This window comes from Diceros bicornis, chromosome 15 (assembly GCF_020826845.1).
Source record: "Diceros bicornis minor isolate mBicDic1 chromosome 15, mDicBic1.mat.cur, whole genome shotgun sequence".
Classification (NCBI taxonomy): domain Eukaryota; kingdom Metazoa; phylum Chordata; class Mammalia; order Perissodactyla; family Rhinocerotidae; genus Diceros; species Diceros bicornis.
Genome location: NC_080754.1, coordinates 13,787,096 through 13,805,163, shown reverse-complemented (window position 1 = coordinate 13,805,163; position 18,068 = coordinate 13,787,096). Strand labels below are relative to the sequence as shown.

The window sequence follows — 18,068 nt, the reverse complement described above, 5'->3', positions numbered from 1 at the left end:
TCAGGAGATGGTGAGATATCAGGAGCTGGGGCGTCAGGATGGTTTGACTGGTGGAATGCTGGGTGCTGCAGGGTGATCTATTTCCAGATAGAGGGTCAACAACGTGAGGGTGCTAGGATGGTCTTGTTGGGCTGTGTCTATGCAGTGAGAAGTCAGGAGTGATAGTCTAACAGGGGTTGGCAAACTTTTAAAATCCAGAGAGTAAATATTTTAGGCTTTGCAGGCCATAAGCTTTCTGTCCCAAACTCAACTGCTTTTGTAGTGCAAAAGCAGCCACAGACAATATGTAAATGAATAAGTGTGTCTGTGTTTTTGATAAAACTATGGACACTGAAATTTAAATTTTATATAATTTTCAGGTGTCACAAAATTTTATTTTATTTTCCAACTGTGTAAAGTGTGTTATAGACAACAAAACTACTTGCTAAGAGACTAGATCTTACTTGTTCCCGACACTAGAAGAGATGATAACGTGACACGATAGAGATGATAACTAATGCTTCAGTGGCAATCATATTGTAGTACAAATGTCTCAAATGACTATGTTGTATACCTTAAACTTACACAATGTTGTATGTCAAGAATAGCTCAATAAAGAAAAATGAAAGTATAAAATCATTCTGAGCTCAAAAGCTGTACAAAAACAGGCAGTGGTTGTGGATCCCTGGGCTAAAGGCTCAGAGCTCATCCAGCAAGAAGCTGTATACTCATTTCTGTTCATGAAACAATACAATGGCTTGTTTGAATTAGGCTATTTTTGAAATAATCTTCTTGTACAAAAATTGGTATGCTTGGTTATTTGAAAAATAAAATTATTATTCCTATTCTTCTTTATAAGATAATAACATTAGTGGTAACCATTTGCTGAGCATCTATTATGGGTGCGAAATCTTACATACTTTAGCTAATCCCCACAACAACCCTATGAGGCTTCAAAAATTGCATAATTTACTTGATGTCACAAAGCTGATTAGAGACTAATCCAGGATTCAAACACCAAAACAGAGCATCTGCATACTTACCAATGATTATAGCTTGAGATTGGGTAAAAGCTTATCATTTTTTTTGGCAATGAAGATTAGCCCTGAGCTAACATCTGTTGCCAGTCCTTCTCTTTTTGCTGAGGAAGATTGGCCCTGGGCTAACATCCATGACCATCTTCCTCTACTTTATATATGGGATGCTGGCCACAGCATGGCTTGATAAGTGGTGCATAGGTCTATGCCCGGGATCTGAACCCGCAAACCCCAGACTGCCAAAGTAGAGTGTGTGAACTTAACCACTAGGCCACTGGGCCGGCCCCAAGGCTTATCATTTTAATAGCGTCACCAGATGAAACACAGGGCAGAGTAATAGAAAATCACACTCTCAGTTACCACCTGTGTTTCACAACTTAAGGCTGACTTAAGCGTTGACTCAAATTCTATTTGAAAGGTGAAATTAGTAGAAAACTTCAGTTAAAAAGTCGTCTTGGGGCCAGCCCAGCGGCGTAGTGGTTAAGTTCGCATGTTCCGCTTCGGCAGCCTGGGGTTCGTGGGTTCAGATCCTGGGTGCTGACCTATGTGCCACTCATCAAGCCATGCTGTGGTGGCAACCCACATACAAAAGAGAGGAAGACTGGCACAGATGTTAGCTCAGGGACAATCTTCCTCATCAGAAAAAAAAAGTTCATTATTTTAGAGATTCATGTTATGACATGATCATCGAGTTGTAGCTTCTCTTGTATAAAACTCTATTGTTGGAGTGGCTCTAAAAAATATATTTGAAGCTATGAAATGAAATGTCTACATCAGTTATCCATCCATAAAAGAGGATACAATGAAGCACATGCCAACCTAACACTTTTTATCAATGATACAGGTAAATATTCCATATATACTTATGCTTCTTTACACTCCTCTGATTTACATAGTGCTTACACATATATTATTTTTACCATGTTATACAGTAGTCCCCCCTTATCCATGGGGGATACATTCCAAGACCCCCATGCTTGAAACCGAGGATAGTACCGAACCCTATATATACTAAGTTTTTTCCTATACATATATATTTGATGTGTGATAGCAAAATTAGCACAAATTTCTTTTTCCTTCTTCACAGTTTCATGGATAGAAGATTTGTTCTTACCGTAGATTTTAGCAACCCCAGCATATGATTTTTTTCTTATTAAGTCAAGAACTTTCACCTTTTCATTTAAAGGAAGCACTTTATGGCTTCTCTTTGGCATATCCAAATTGCCAGGATCACTACTCTTGGGCTTGGGGCCATTATTAAGTAAAATAAGAGTGACTTGAACACAAACACTGCGATACCTCGACAGTGGGTCTGATAACCCAGATGGCTGCTAAGTGACTAACGGGCAGGTGGCAGATACAGCGTGGATGCACTGGACAAAGGGATGATTCACGTCCTGGGCAGCATGGAGCAGAACCGCGTGAGATTTCATTATGCTACTCAGAACCACGCTCAATTTAAAACTTATGGATTGTTTATTTCTGGAATTTCCCATTTAATATTTTTGGACTGTGGTTGACTGTGGGTAACTGAAACCACAGAAAGTGAAACCACAGATGAAAGGGGACTACTGTATATAACTTACCACAACCCTAGATGGTTGGAAGGACAGATCTTATTGTTCCTATTTCATAAATGGGACTATAAGCTGCAGTGAAGTTAAGTGAGGGGTTGAAGATTAAGGAGATGGTCTATAGAGCCAGATCTTAAACCAGGGCCAGCTTCCCAGGTGTGCTACTGTGCAGCTGTGCAGGACCCGTCACTTCAAAGGCCCTGGTGCTTGGTTTGATGCCCTACTGTCATTGCTTTGAAATTCCTAATACTTTATTAACAAAGGGCCGCACATTTTCATTTTGCGCTGGGCCCCTCAAATTATGTAGCCAGTTCTGCCTTCAACAAAATCTTGTTACCACGTGATCTATACTCTTCTTCCATTCTCCAAGAATTCTTAAGATGCTTATATATGGGGACACCAAACTAGACCGTGGCATGTGTAATCCATTCCCTTTGAGTTTATTCAGCCAGTCACTTATTGTCTTTAGAAGACAACAAACAAATTCCTTCAAAATTCTAATGGAAAATGATTTTCTACCTAGAATTCTGTACCTATATAAAGTATCTAACGAATGTGGGGTATAGAGTGGATGAATAACATTTCAGTCATCAAAGACTCAGAAAATTTGCCTCCAGCAATACAGGGAGTAGACTAGGAAACAGAAAGCCATGGATTCCAGGAAATAGTCGCCACAACCCAGGAGAGTAGTCAAGGGCAATCCTAGGACAGCTATGCAGCAGGTCTGGAGAGCAGAAACCCCAAAGGGAGCAGAACATTGACATAGAAACTTTCTGTGTTTGGGGTGGGAGAGACAGGGGGACTCATTTGATAAATACCTGATGTGATGGGTCTTCAGAAAAAAAATAAGGATGGTTATAAGAAGAAACTTCAAGAACAAAGTAAAATAATTAGGAATTCCAGGAACAAAACTAAAAAGCTGTGGAAGAAAAGAAATGTAACCATAGTACAACTGATTGATAGTACAACTACTGGACTCGGCAGTGAACGTTTATACCAACTCAAAATACTCTAAACACTGTTAGGTTATTTAATTAAAAGTGATATAACTACAGCGGAAGAAATGGGGAGGGGTGGTGGTTGGTGGTTGTGCTATAATAGCTAAATCTTCATTTATCATAGAAAGGCATAAATAGTATCTAACATTGGTCAATCAAAAAGAGCAATATAAGCATACTATTTATAAATACAGAAGCTAGTAGTTAAAGAGAGGTTGTTTCTAGGATACAGGACTTGGGGTGGGGGAGGTATGGAGAAAGAAATTGTTCGTGTTCATTATAACTCTTTCAGTCCTATTGGATTTTTGTAAGCATATGCATGCGTTACTTTTATGTAAATATGATTTTTTTTTAAAAAAAACCTATTTCAAAGTTGGAGTTCCACATCAGTCATTAAAATGATAGAAAGGAACGGACGGGCTGTGCTGTAATCTTTTCAGTTTACTCTGATAGATCTAGTATGAGCCCCTATTTCTTAAAGTATGCTATGTGGTTCTAGTCCATGTATTCTAATTCTTACTTTCCTGGTGGAGGTGTTTGAAAACTTAATTAGCTACCGCCTATAAAGGGATTTCAGGTTCCTGGACGAAAGGCTTAGTCAATGTTGAAGCTATTTTTTCTAATGAGAAATTTTAGGGTACATGTAGCTATGACTTTTATTTGCCATCAAATGACAAGGAAATAGTATAGAAAACTGAACATTAGAACTACCACTGTAACATTCTATCTAGTCTGCTTTAATTTTTAAAACTAGATATTTTGAAAAATTAGCATTTTTACACTTCCTAGAAGCCACTAAAATGAAGGAAGAATAAAATGTAGACAATAAAGTTAAATCAATTTTTAAATAAAACTAAATGCAGTCTGAAGACATATACAAGATTAAAAAGTTTAATGATTTTAACATCTCAATACTTGGTATCAGATGGCATTAAAAAAGAGGAGAGTACTGTGATATAAAAATTTTAATAACATTTATTGAGCACTGACTGTATGCCAGACCTCTTTGCTATTTTCTTTCAAATACATAACCTCTTCCAATCTGTCTCATCTCTATTGTGCAGATAAGAAAATAAGTTTCAGAAATGGTATACGAGTTGTTCAAAAGTAGACAGGTAATGTGGTAAATTTATAGTTTAAACTCATGGAATCTAATTCTAACTTTGTGCCCAGTTCAACACACCATGAGATTTTCAGATAAAGCATGTGAAACAAAAATGAAGATAATGAGAGCGATAATACTAATAGGGTACAGTAGCAGCTGTCTCAAATTGCTACCAAATTTAAAAAGCTGTGAGTTGGCAAGTTGGGCCTGAAACATTCACAGTAACATTGAATTTAGTTTGGACAAAGCAGAGGTTGAAGCTGAAAAAAGAATTTGGGGAGATTTGGACCCAGGCTTTTTTGTTAGTTAGCAGGAATAATAACCTGAACTTCTAGATCAGTGGTTCTCAAAGTGCGGTCCCTGGACCAGCAGCATCAACATCACCTGAAAACTTAGTAGAAAGGCAAATGATTGGGCCCAATCCAGATCAACACTAAGTGCTTCTCAAACTTTAGGAGCATAAGAATCATGTGGACAGGTAGTTACAACACGGATTCCTGGTCCCACCAGGGATTCTGATTCAGCTGGTCTGTGGTGGGGACTAGGAACTTGCCTTTCTAGCAAACTCCTAGGTTTCTGCAGACCATATTTGTACTTGAATTATAGATCATTGAATCCCACTGTAGACTACCAATTAATTTTTGTTCAAAGAATGATCAAATGAATGAATGAGTGAACTTTTCACCAGGACAAGAAATTAGGACAGAGAAGTGGATAGATAGAGAGGATAGTTAGAACTGAAGAATCAGGGGAGATAGGTTGAGCAGAGAGCTCAAAGTCAAGACTTGGTAGTCAGGGTTATCCCTAGAGGGGTTGAGTTCTGCATCAAGTACTTTATGTTGGGAGATGATCTGGAATTCCCCTTAGCAGCCCCTTTGGTTTTATCTATCCTGCATCTATTAGAATCAGACATGGCAAGGGAGGAGACCTTTTTGTCAATGATTGCAACTAGTTTTATCCAAGAGTCCATGAATCATTGGAGGGGAGAGGGAACAGGTAGAAATTAATTTCTAATTTTCAGCATCATATTTTTTTTCTCAAATGCATTCTCAAAATGGGAGGTTTGACCAATACCTTGACAGCATCTTCTCTAAACTCTCTCTTGCTTTCATGTCAGCAGAAAGGAGCAGTACCTGAGAATACAGAATAATAGTAATTTTAAAAAATCAAGTTTCATGGTATAAAAAATAAAATTCTAAAAAAAAAGATTTAAAACTTAGAAGTCAAGTATAAAATATTATTTGGTCTTAAAAAAAATCCAATACTCTACTACACCTTTCCACCATTTCCATTATCTTTCCCAAACCTGGAAAGAAATGTTGAAGTCACATTTTCAGATTCAGTTGAACATACTTGTTTTCCAGAACAAACGATCAGAAATACATTGTGTAAGTTCTTTGTAATTTGAAGATCATATTTAACAAAAACACCTCCATAGCAGAATTCAGAAATTCAGAGAAAATTATTGTATCTTGTGGTAATAGATACAGAATAACTTTTTCTTTCAGGAAGAGGCCAGGAGATTCACAGAATTATAGAGTGGGGAGGCCCCTTGGGGAGCTCCAACCCTTTGCATTAAAATCAGAGAAGGAGCAAATAAAGAAAGAGGAGTGACTAGGTTTGGTTATACATCCAAGGTAGTAAAAGGCAAACACAAATACAACCCACAAAGCCTCTGAATTACAGAGAAGCCTGTGGAAGAAAGGACCCCACTCTACTGGAGATAGTTATTTTTCAATTAGTTAAGGATATTGGAAATGTCTCCAATGTTGGCTTATGAATCTATCTTACTTTGGGTCTCTCCAGAAACAGACTCAAAGATTCAAATCCAAGTGGTTTATTTGGAAGGTGATCATAGGAAGCACCAGTGGGGAAGTGAGAGAGAGAACGGAAGGCAGCTGATAGAGCCTTATCAAGCAAGTTACCACATGATAAAAGGAGCTGGATCCTGCTGAACTCTGGAGCCAATGGAGAACACGTGCCTCATAGTTCTCCCACCAACTCCAACCATCCAGTCATTAGTCATTTGGGGTGAAGGGGGTGGGGTAAAGATTCATTCTTTGGCACTGCTGGTCTGCCATGGCGCCTATGGGCAGAGAGGGTTCCACTGAGAGTTAACTATTGGATTTGCGTGGCCCAGAACAAAATGAGAATGTGGAGCTCCTTGCCCCAAAAGCCAGAAGAAGGTGCCTCTCTCTCTCTCTCTCTCTGTCATGGTGCGTGTGTGGGTGTGTGAGCGAGTGTGTGTGTTTGTTGTTTATTTCATGTCATGTTCCCTGTGGCACAGGCATACTTATGGGGCAACTGTAGATCCTCACAGTTGCCTGGCCCTTCCCCCATCCCGTCCCACAACTGGGCACATGGGATGGATTGTATGCAAGCACCTGACCCTGACTCTCACCCAACTTGTGCCCAGGTCCCCGCCATGGGCTGAGGGTGCCAGAGGTCACTGGGTCAGGGTAGGGGAGAGGCAGGGAGGCAGAGGAAGAGGGAGTGCCTATGAGTAGAGGCTTCAAGGTCCTGTAAATGTTTTATTGTCCCATTGGACTTCACTTACAGAACACAGAATTAAGGATAAACTTACTGAGAATTTCAGTATAGCGACGCAGAGAATTAAACCCCAAGCTTGAGGCCCCCTTCTGAGTACAAGAACCTGTAAGACTGCATTTGTCATAAACCCAAGAAGCCAGCCCTGAGTCTGCCAGCCAGATGAGCCCTCTGGCAAAGAGATGAAGATGCTGACACCTGGAGACTAGAATGGACCACAAGGGGAAAAGCTCAAGGAGGTATGGGTGGGACACCAACAGTGCATGCCACAGGTTCAAAGATTTAAACTGTAGACTCCTTTGCCTGTAATTAATTTTACTTTTCAAATGAGATTATAGGAAGTTCCTTAACTGGCCCTGAAGAGAGTTACTACAACACTTCCAGATAATCTTTCCTTTTGGCTCACTCCCACATATCAGGGACGCACCGTGTCATACATCTGACATGTATAGTTTCCTAAATAGGCTCAATCATGTATTGAATATATTTGTTGAGCTCCTAATACGTACCAGACACTGTTGCAGGTGCTAAAGATATAGCAATGAACAAGAGCAATAGGATCCCCTACTACAATGGAGATTATGTTCCAAGTTGCACTCAAGGAATCTTCTACTTGCATCTCACTGAAATTCTCCTCGCATCTTGGAAGCAGTGCTAGTATTTGGAAAGGAGAAGTGATATCCTTATTTCATGTCAATTGCAGCCCTTGAGAGTTATTCATGAAAATGCAATAGCTACATTCACCCTCCTTTTAAATCCATTTAGAATCCTTACTAAGCTATAAATTCAGTGGCAAGTCCCTTGGGTTAATTACAGGTTTTGTAAAAATGGTTCTTTCTATTCCTTTTCACAGTGACAAGCTCACCAGCATATCATCCAGGATAAACACATAAGCAGTTGTTTTTAATGTACTGTGGTTTCTAATTGTCATAAGGTTGCTCTAAAGAGCAAAGCTTTGTAATAAGTCATCTGTACTTCCCCGTCTAACTCATACAGTTCACTTTTTCTTATCAAAGTGAATTAAACTATAAATTCAGTCTTCCATCTGGGACTCCATCAGTTATAATCTTAAAACTGCTCCTGAACATTTGGATCTTAATTTCTCTTCAGTGCTCCTTTAAAATATAAAAATAGCGCTATATTGATGGCTTCTCTCTGTTTTTACTCTATCTTTGTTGCAAAGAGGATTTTAAGAAATAACTCCTCCACACCAACAAGGCTTTCAGAGCTGAGAAAGAAAAATCACATCATGAAACAAAATAATTCTCACTTTGTTCCTGGAAGAAAATGGTCATTGTTTCTTATCTCTGAGGTAGTTCTTGGTATGATGGGTGACATGGCAAGAATAATTGAGAAAAATAGCTGTGTGTATCACAAAAGCCAAAATGCATCTTTTCCATTACATAAATAAGCATCAGCTCTGTGACTGTTGATATTGTATATTCAAAGAAGAGCTGTTTATATTCCTAGATATGATATGGAAACCCTCTTATCTCTCCTTCACCATATTTGTAGTGATTTAAATACCATTTGCAGCATGCAGTACATATGCCATACACAGAAAGATGTAATATATCTTAGAACAAAACTATTTCAATAAACCTGTTGGTAGACTATCTTTATACATCTGATTCTAGAAGATCACTAATAGCTTTCCAAAGAAATACCAAAATAAGTAAAATAAGATAGAAAACTAATTTTTTATTAGTGTTGAAATATATATTGATAGTTGTATATATATTTTATTGATAAAATCATATAGAAAGAAAGGTTTTAGACATTTAAAATGCCATTTTGTGCCATTTGAGAACTTTTATTTTCTATATCATAATATAGAAAAATAATTGCAAAACATTCCACTATTGAAAAATGGCAGCAATGAAAGCAGTTTCCCATTTCTCATTTATAAAATCTCTAAAACCAAAGAAACAAGTAAGAAATCCTAGATTAGTTATGCTCTATTTGAATGAAATAAATATTAAACTAACTTGAACCTGTGTTTTGACAGCTCCTTTTCGCATTTGCTGTTGCAGAAGCTCCAGCCCCCTGCAGACTTTCCCACGGTTATTTCTGAAGGTTCCCTGGGGAGGTTTTATCATTATTCCCAAATTCTATCAGTTATTATTATACAGTGTCACTATTTTCTTTATCTCCATTTTCCTTGTCTCCAACTCTGACTGCAAGTGAGGGTGCTGAGGCTGAGTGCTCTGTCGTCCACAAGGCACACGCAGGTGGCCCACAGCAAGCGACAAGCGTTTCTGACTTCCACAGACGTACTGCTCCTCTCTCGCAGGCTGCTCCAATGGGAATGGCCCTCCTTCTTTCTGCACATTGCTCTCTCTTGCCCATTATTTCCTTCTCCTTTAAGTTCTCCTTCAGTGGATGTGACAGAGTCCTCCAAGAAGTCGAACTTGCCACTAATCATCAAGTACCTTCTCTTGCTCCTGCCATGAGTATACTCTCTGCTGAGCCTGCTCCAGTCTCAAACCCTGAATCATTCCTGACTCCCTCCTTTCTTTCCCACTCCATATCTAACCCATAAGTAAACTCTCTCAGCTCTACCTTTAAATATATCCAAAATGTGACCACTTTTCACCCCATCTGCCTCTACCATCTTAATCCAAGTCTCCATCACCTCTGGCCTGGGCTGTTCTAATAGTTTCCTTGCTTCCAACTTTGCCGCTAATACAGCAGCCAGAGTGATCATTTAAAAGTCCATGTCACGCTTCCACTCTAAACACTTCAATGTTTTCTATCCCACCCAGAATGAAACCCAGAGGATTTACCTTGTTTTTCACAGCCCTTCGTGATATGGTTCTTGGCTACCTAATATTTCATCTTCTTCAACTCCCCCTCTTTCACTTACCCCTCTCTCCCAATCCCTATGTTCATAAAGCTTCTTCCTTCACTTAATTTTCTCCTCTCTGCAGCTGTCACCTTCTCAGAGAGGCCTTTCCTAACCTGATCACCTTATAGAAAAAGAGTATCTTTCCTTGTTCACTTATATCCCACTCACTCTCTAGTCCCTTAACTGACTTTTTCATCTCAGCGCTTTTGGCCATTTGATACGTTAAATAATTATTTGGTATATTTGTTTATGACCTGTCACTCCAAGTAGAAGCTCAGTTCCATGAAAGTAGCAATGTGATTTGTTACATCCCTTACTACATCCCAGAAGCTGGCAAATAGTAGGCACTCAGTAAATACGTATTGACTAAATAAATGGATATGTCATCCCTCCTATAGTGAAGGGTGGCTACTGGGACAAAACTCTGGTATTTCTGGATCTTTGACTAAATATTAAAATAATAGCATTGCACTCCAAGCCATTATATCCAAGAATAATACTACCCCCAGTGATTGAGAAATATGTATTTGGTACTGAATGAATAGCTTCAAATATTTGGCTATCTTTTAGGGAAAGTTTGGCTATACAACTCTGGGCAGCTGTAATGAGAATATCTTAAGATATGTGATATCTAAATTATATTTATCATAAAATTCATATAGAGGAAAATTTTTAGCTATTAATTTTCAATTCAAAAATATATATAAGGTTTTTCTCAAAAGTTATATTTTATATACTTTTTCTTTCCAAGTTAAGTAACTGAGAATATATACTAAAGAGGAACAGAGATCTAAAAAAAGAAAATTTGTGGGGTCCGGCCTGGTGGCCCAGTGATTAAGTTCAGCGTACTCTGCTTTGGTGGCCCAGGTTTGTGGGTTTGGATCCCGGGCGTGGACCTACACCACTCATTGAGCCATGCTGTGGCGGCGAACCACATACAAAATAGAGGAAGACTGGCACAGATGTTAGCTCAGGACCAATCTTCCTCACACACACAAAAAAATTCTTATTCTATTAGTAAGCCCAAAAAGGAAAAATTTTTGTAAATGAATAGGGCTTTATTTTTTTACACAGCTTACATAGTTATATGTAAGTGCGGATGTGTTTTCCTGCCTTTGTCTTCAATGTCTTTCTCCTTTCTAATCAAAGTAATAATTTATTTTCTGTATAAATGCCAGTGCATTTAAAACTCTCCTTCAGAATAATGTAAATTAAATAAGTTTCCTTAAAAAAGGGCTATATGTCTGCAGGAAAGCTTGATTAGGCCTAAAAATCTATCCAAAGACAGATTTTTGTGAAAAGTCTTGTAAAAGTTTTATCTATATCCTCAGTAACTGAAATTGGCTTTCTAACCTATAATTAGCTTCATTAATCCCTGGACAATATTACTAGCCTCTAAAGGGCTCTTGTGGATCAACAAGGGGGATCTGAAAAGCCTGGAGAGAGATGTAGGAAAGAGAAATAGAGCAATTAGGCCGTAAAAGATAGCAATCAATGCCCTAAGCGAACTAGCATTTATAAGACCCTTTGAAGGCCTCAGAAGGTTCATGCCTGGGAAAAATATGAAGGTGAGGAAAACGAAGTATGAATGAAGGATGATCTTTTGGCCCACAGAATACCAGTATAAAAGTCTTTAGACTAGGGAAAAACTTACTCTGAAAATTTCAATTCCAGTTCCTGAATTAGACGACCTCCTTAAACAAGCATTCTCTGTCATTACCAGAGTATCATTTCTGTATTGCTATGATTACAGAGAATGTCATAATTAGAATCTTCAATTGCAAAAGAAAAATTATTGTAATATTATCGTAATACTTTTCACCTGAAAAATGGAAACTTGCCTCCTTTTATCTAACATGATGTAATGCTTAAAGGCTGCTGAATTGCAATCTTTACATCCCAGGCTGGAGGATTAATCCATCAAGCCTTAAAAACACATTTGTTGGTGTTTTGATGGGGAATTCATTTCTATCAATGGCCTGGATTTTTTCCTGTTTTCAATAAAGGTCATCAGACTAGAATGGTTTAAATCTGCGGTTCTCAAACTTCATGTGTGAGTCATGTGGAAGGCTTGTTAAAATTGTCAGGCCCCACCACCAGGCTTTCTGATTCAGGAGGTCTAGGGCGGGGCTTAAAATTTTGTATTTCCAAGAAGTTTCTAGGTGGTGCTTAGAATTTGTTGGAATTTATAAATTTGTTGGAATTCATGCCTATTCTTTAATTGGAAAGATGTTATTTATCATGCAAGAAAAAATGTTTAAAATAGATTGTTTAGACATGATTTTTAAAATGCACTGAGCTCTGTGCTGTTTTACTGAATCTTACTTGGGGCTTACTGATGGCACAGGTCTCAAGACTGCAGGCCTATGCCAAGTTCGAAATCCTAGCTATAGGGGAACATCTATATATTTAAAAAGCGATTGGCCCATGACTTCCATCTCCTAATACCAATAAAATTAATTAACTCAAGAGAAGTATAGATAATATTAAACAAACTCTTCTAGATTGGATTATATTCATTGATTGTCTAATACTTAATTTACTGGAACTCTTAATTTTTGGAACTCTTTATTAATCCATTGAACCTAGCTGACTTTGAAAATGTCCTTGATCTATTCTGTACTTTTTCTTATCTCTCTTGCCTGAAAAAAATGTGTATGATCAGGTTTACAATGCCAAACTATTAAGATATGATTCACAATGGATAGATTCTCATTGTAAATACATTTCTCTCATCTCAACTATCTTTTGTTCAATCAAATATCCACTTTGAAGGAAGGTACCGCTGAAATAAAGATGAGAAACAAAAGAGCAGACAATCCACTTCTAGCATCACAGCAATAAAAAGGAAATTGTCCTCTTGAAAGGTTTTTTTGTTAATTTGATCTAATTCCATTTGTCTCTCTATACATAACAGTGGAACTTTTCAGTTTTATGTTAGAAAATGGTTTCTATTGCTCATTTTCCATACATTATCTTCACAAATCTACCTAACATAATGACCTCTGCTCTCAGCCTTTCTCTCCACCTCAGACATTCAGCAAAACACCAGAGACAGTCTGTCTTGTCTGGAGGAGACTGGCAGCATCTGCATGGACACACTACCACGGAGGTTATCTGGAACTGCTGGCCTGCCATCTTCCTCATCATCCCAGGGGAACTTTTGTTATTTTCACCTTTCGGGATGGCATGGATATTTTACGTCCACCAGGCTTCTCCCAGGGTTTGGAGCTTGCAGAGGTACTTCTGATTTATAGAGCAGCCCATATCCTTTCCAGTGTATCTTTTCTGAATAATCTGGATAGAAATTTCCATGGATAAAACAGTCTGATGAAAATTCAAATGTAATATTACTTTAAAAATCATGTATACATATTATAAATATATATGGCATTGAACCTTGAAACATATGGAGAGGACAGCATATTCCCCAAAGTTAAATCTCAGCAGGCCATTACAATGAGTTAGGACCCTTTGGAAAAGATGCTATTCTTCCCTTCCTGCCCCACATTCCATCTTAGAGAACCTGCCCATTTCCCATTCTCAAAGTTCTCCCACCATCCCTGTGAAGTGAAGAAACAGACATGTTAATCTAACACTCTGGTACAGAGGATTGACTTCAGGGGGAAATCTGGGATTGGAAAATGTGATTTAGAATTTTTAGGTAGTTGGCTGTAGAAGCTAGTCTTGGAAAATAATGTAGATTCAGAGATGGAGGACATCATCTCTTGTGCACAGAAAAATAGAAGAAAATTGTTCACACATAGGAAAAGAGAAGAGTAAAGCAAATAAACACAGAGGAGCAGGGAAAAGAGAATATTTGAGCTGGAGATTTCCTGTCAGCTTTCCAGTTCCTGGCCAGCCCAGATGTACTTTCTGTCCTCTGGAAAGCTTTGCTTAAGCTAGCCCAAGTGAATTTCTATTTCTCAAAACTAAACAATGCTTACTAAGACAATGCTTATGGTTAAAAGTTCCTTATTTCCAATTGGAGGGATAATAGGGTCATAGAGATAACAGACTTACTATCGGAGCCACCACGCTGTCCTACCCAAATGTTTCCTATTACAATTTTTTCTCTATTAATAATTTAAATTAGAAAATTAAAAAGAAATCCACGCTCACTGTAAAAAAAAATCAAGTAATACAGAAGGATAGAAAGTTAAAGATGCATAGCCCAAGTCTTGCTCTCTTCTGATGCCATTTTTCAGAAGTAAATTCCCGTTAACTGTTGCTGCAGATCCTTCCAGATTTATGTATTTACAAACAAAAACATATTAATGTACATGTGTCTATTTCTTTCTATCTGTCTATCTTAGTCCTATTTCAGTTTAAATACAATGTCTCTTGTTGATTCTTCTCCAGACACAGGAAACATCTGCTCAGGGTTCTCCTATATAAACCCTCCTGGGTCTGAGGCCAGCCATTAATTGTTTTTTAGTTTTCCTTTCTCGAGGTTAAGCATTCCCCATTCCATTACCTTTTCCCGCTTAATCTATTTAAAAATCATTTTTTTCTCTTTGTCATTACAAAAGAAAAACTGGTCTCTGAATTAAGTGCTCTAATGAAAAATTTTAAACATCTCTAATATTATATTTTTAATACTGGCCAGCTCTGTATCAAAGTCTCACCATCTGTATAATGGGTGATTGGCTTCTCCAGTCAGTTCTGAGGCTAAATTTCGTTTGACATTCAGTTGATTACTCTCAGCTAATAAATATGATAGTCACGTATAGTGGGATGTCATCTCAGTTAATTCATTGTCTCTTTTTAAATTTATACTAAATAGAAACATGAGTTTCTTATTTACCAAGATGTGACTATTTTAAAGCCAGAGATGGAGAACAGCTTTTCTTTTCAGATGCTCCCCATTTCTCCCCAATCATCTAAATTACATTACATTCACATCTGAATACTTACAAACCTAGAGAAAGTTCTTTTTAAGAGTAGCTAATTAAAATATGTTTTATAGATTTGATGTTTCTGAGATAACCAAATAGAAAAAATATCCCCCAGTGGCTTCTCCTTCAATTTTTTTTTTTTTTTTTTTTGAGGAGGTCCAGCCCTGAGCTAACATCCAATGCCAATCCTCCTCCTTTTTTTTGCTGAGGAAGACTGGCCCTGGGCTAACATCCATGCCCATCTTCCTCTACTTTATATGGGACACTGCCATAGCATGGCTTAACAAGCAGTGTGTTGGTGCGTGCCCAGCATCTGAACCGGTGAACCCTGGGCTGCCACAGCCCAGGTGGTGGTGGTTAAGAGCATACGCACTTAACCACTTGCACCACCGGGCTGGCCCCTCCTTCAATTATTTTTTAAACCTCTGTTTTAAAAATAATTATTTTTGTGAGAAAGATTAGCCCTGAGCTAAGATCTGTTGCCAATCCTCCTCTTTTTGCTGAGGAAGATTGGCCCTGGGCTAACATCCGTGCCCATCTTCCTCCACTTTATATGTAGGACACCATCACAGCATGGCTTGATAAGCAGTATGTAGGTCTGCACCTGGGATCTGAACCTGTGAACCCCAGGCCGCTGAAGCAGAGCGTGTGAACTTAAACCACTACACCACCAGGCTGGCCCCTTAAAAATAATTTTTAAAATATATCATACACACAAAAAAGTATATAAAACCTATCTGTAAAGTTTAAATAATAGTAGAATAAATATCTCTGTATCCACCACCCAGTGTTAGGAACAGGACATTACCAGCACGTTGGAGGCACCTATCCCAATGTACCCCTTTTACTCTCTCCCAGAGGTAACCTCTGTCCTAAATTTTTATTCCCCTTGCTTTTCTTTGTAGTTTTGCCATCTAGATATCTATCCTTAAACATTATTATATTGTTTAGTTTCCCTAAATCTTAAACTTTATACCAATTGAATCATACTCATGAATTTGTCTGTGGCTTCAGCAAGATGATTTTGAGATTCATTCATGTTGATGAGTATAGGTAGAGTTCATTTATTTCATTGATGAATAACATTTCATTGTGTGAATATTCTACAATTTATTTGTCCAGTATACTATTGATGAATTTGGAGTTGCTTCCAGTTTTTGCTATTATTGACAAGGCTCATGGACATTCTCAGATATTTGCCTAGCAGAGGGATTGCTTGCTTCTATCAAAAAAAAATTTTTTTTAACACAAAGGAAAGGTCCTTGCACATAGTGGTCCCTAAAAAATGCTTGAGTGAATTAATTTCAATAATTTGATGGTTGATTTAAAATCTTTTTAATGCTTCCTAGCAAATATGTACTGAAGAACAAATATGAAGAATACATTTGCAGATGGAATGTCAGGTGAAGACTTAATAATTGTTTAATTTGATTTAACCGTTCCAGAAGGAACTACACCCTTGCTGAAGAAAACATGACACAACTAGAAAGGGATAGCTCATTTCCATCATGTGTGTTCCTTGCTAGGCCACCAAGCTAGAACACATTTGCCCAGCTAAGCCCTCTTAAAACCTCTGGGACAAGGACAGATAGAAACAAATACAGTAAGCCAAATATTTGCCCTGCTGACTTTCTGTCAAGTTGGTCTCTATATGGGTGGCAGTCAATGTTCCCTTCTAGCCCTTCTATTACCATCCAAAACATTCCCATTCCCATCAAAAAGCATTCATTAAGCACTTAGTTATTCACTGTATTGCAAATGATGTCATAGTTGCAAAATGGATTAGTGCAAAAGGGCCGTATCCTTTGTTACTGAAGAAAGCTGAGTGACTTTGTTTAACCTAGTTATCTTATGTTAGGACTTGAGTTGTGATACCAATTCTTTCCATACAGTTTGAATGATTCATATGCCAACAAAGGCCTAGACATTAGGATCACAAGGGTAACTATGATAATGTCCCTGCAGTCACCTGTAGCCCCAGTGAGCCCTGAATTTACTCACCATCTTCCTCCTTCAACAGAAAATAGTAAAAGGTCAAGCATTTCCTGCCTTGGAATTAGGCAGGAATAATGAATCCATGTTCTCATGGCAGAGTTTTTTATTATGACACAGTTTTCTAAATTCCAGATTTGCTTGCCCTGACATCAGTGACCTATGTGATTTCTCTCCCTTTTCTTACCCGAATTCCTGACTTCCATAAGCTTGGCTTATTTCTTTTGTTTCTTAATAACCATTATTCTCTATTGCCCAAGTAACAAATGATCATTGCAGATGTAATTGGGGGTGTCCCAGTTTTCAGTTGAGGTGTGAATAACTGCTTCGAGCAGTGAACCACATTCCCAAGTATTGTGTCTACCTACTTAGATTAGCAGGTTACCGAGAAATCCAATCTCTTTTTCCCTGACACATCTCCTCCCCAACATCCCTTTCATATTCCAAGGGCCAGTCCTGTTTGTTCCTGTCTTGTTGCCAGCTCTATTGCTCTTATATTTCTTGCAATTAAACAATGCCTAAAACAATTCCTGTGGCTAAAAGTTCTCTTTAAATCCAATTGGTAGAGACTTCTAGCTCAACGGTAACAGGAACCCTCTTACTAGAAGAGCGCCCTAGGTTAGCTGTCTTCTCCCATCTTTTTTCTTCTTTGTAATATCTATCTGCTAAGACATTAGAGCTGCAGTGAGGTGTACTCAAATGTTTCGCATCATAATATTTTATTTAGCAACATTTTAAGTTAGAAAAATTAGAAGTAACATATGATTATCCTGTTAGAGTGGGGATTTGCACTCATCACCCTGATAGGATTCCCAATTAAACATGAACTTCAGATAAACAATGAATACTTTTCAGTATAAGTTTGTCCCAAATGAGACCAACTTATACTAGAAAAGTATTCATTGTTTACCTGAAATTCAAATTTAACTGGGCATCCTGTATTTTAGTTTTCTAAATCTGGCAACTCTACCCCTTGAGTTGGTGGACTTCACAACTGCCAGCAGATGTTGGTTGCTCTTTAAAAAGCCACTACCTCCTCTGACACCATGCTGCTGCTTTGTGGCTGGTGTTGCAGCAAAGTTGGAGGCAA

At 38.1% G+C, this 18,068-nt stretch overlaps 1 long non-coding RNA gene across 2 annotated transcripts in view; it reads left to right on the top strand.

Annotated features, from left to right (window-relative positions):
• Positions 1 to 18,068, top strand: part of LOC131414701 (uncharacterized) — a 46,764-nt gene that overhangs the window by 25,998 nt on the left and 2,698 nt on the right. For both annotated transcript variants that reach the window (XR_009222223.1, XR_009222224.1), the window contains exon 3: positions 13,104 to 13,328. This is a non-coding gene — a long non-coding RNA (uncharacterized LOC131414701). The remainder of the gene's footprint in view (positions 1 to 13,103; positions 13,329 to 18,068) is intronic.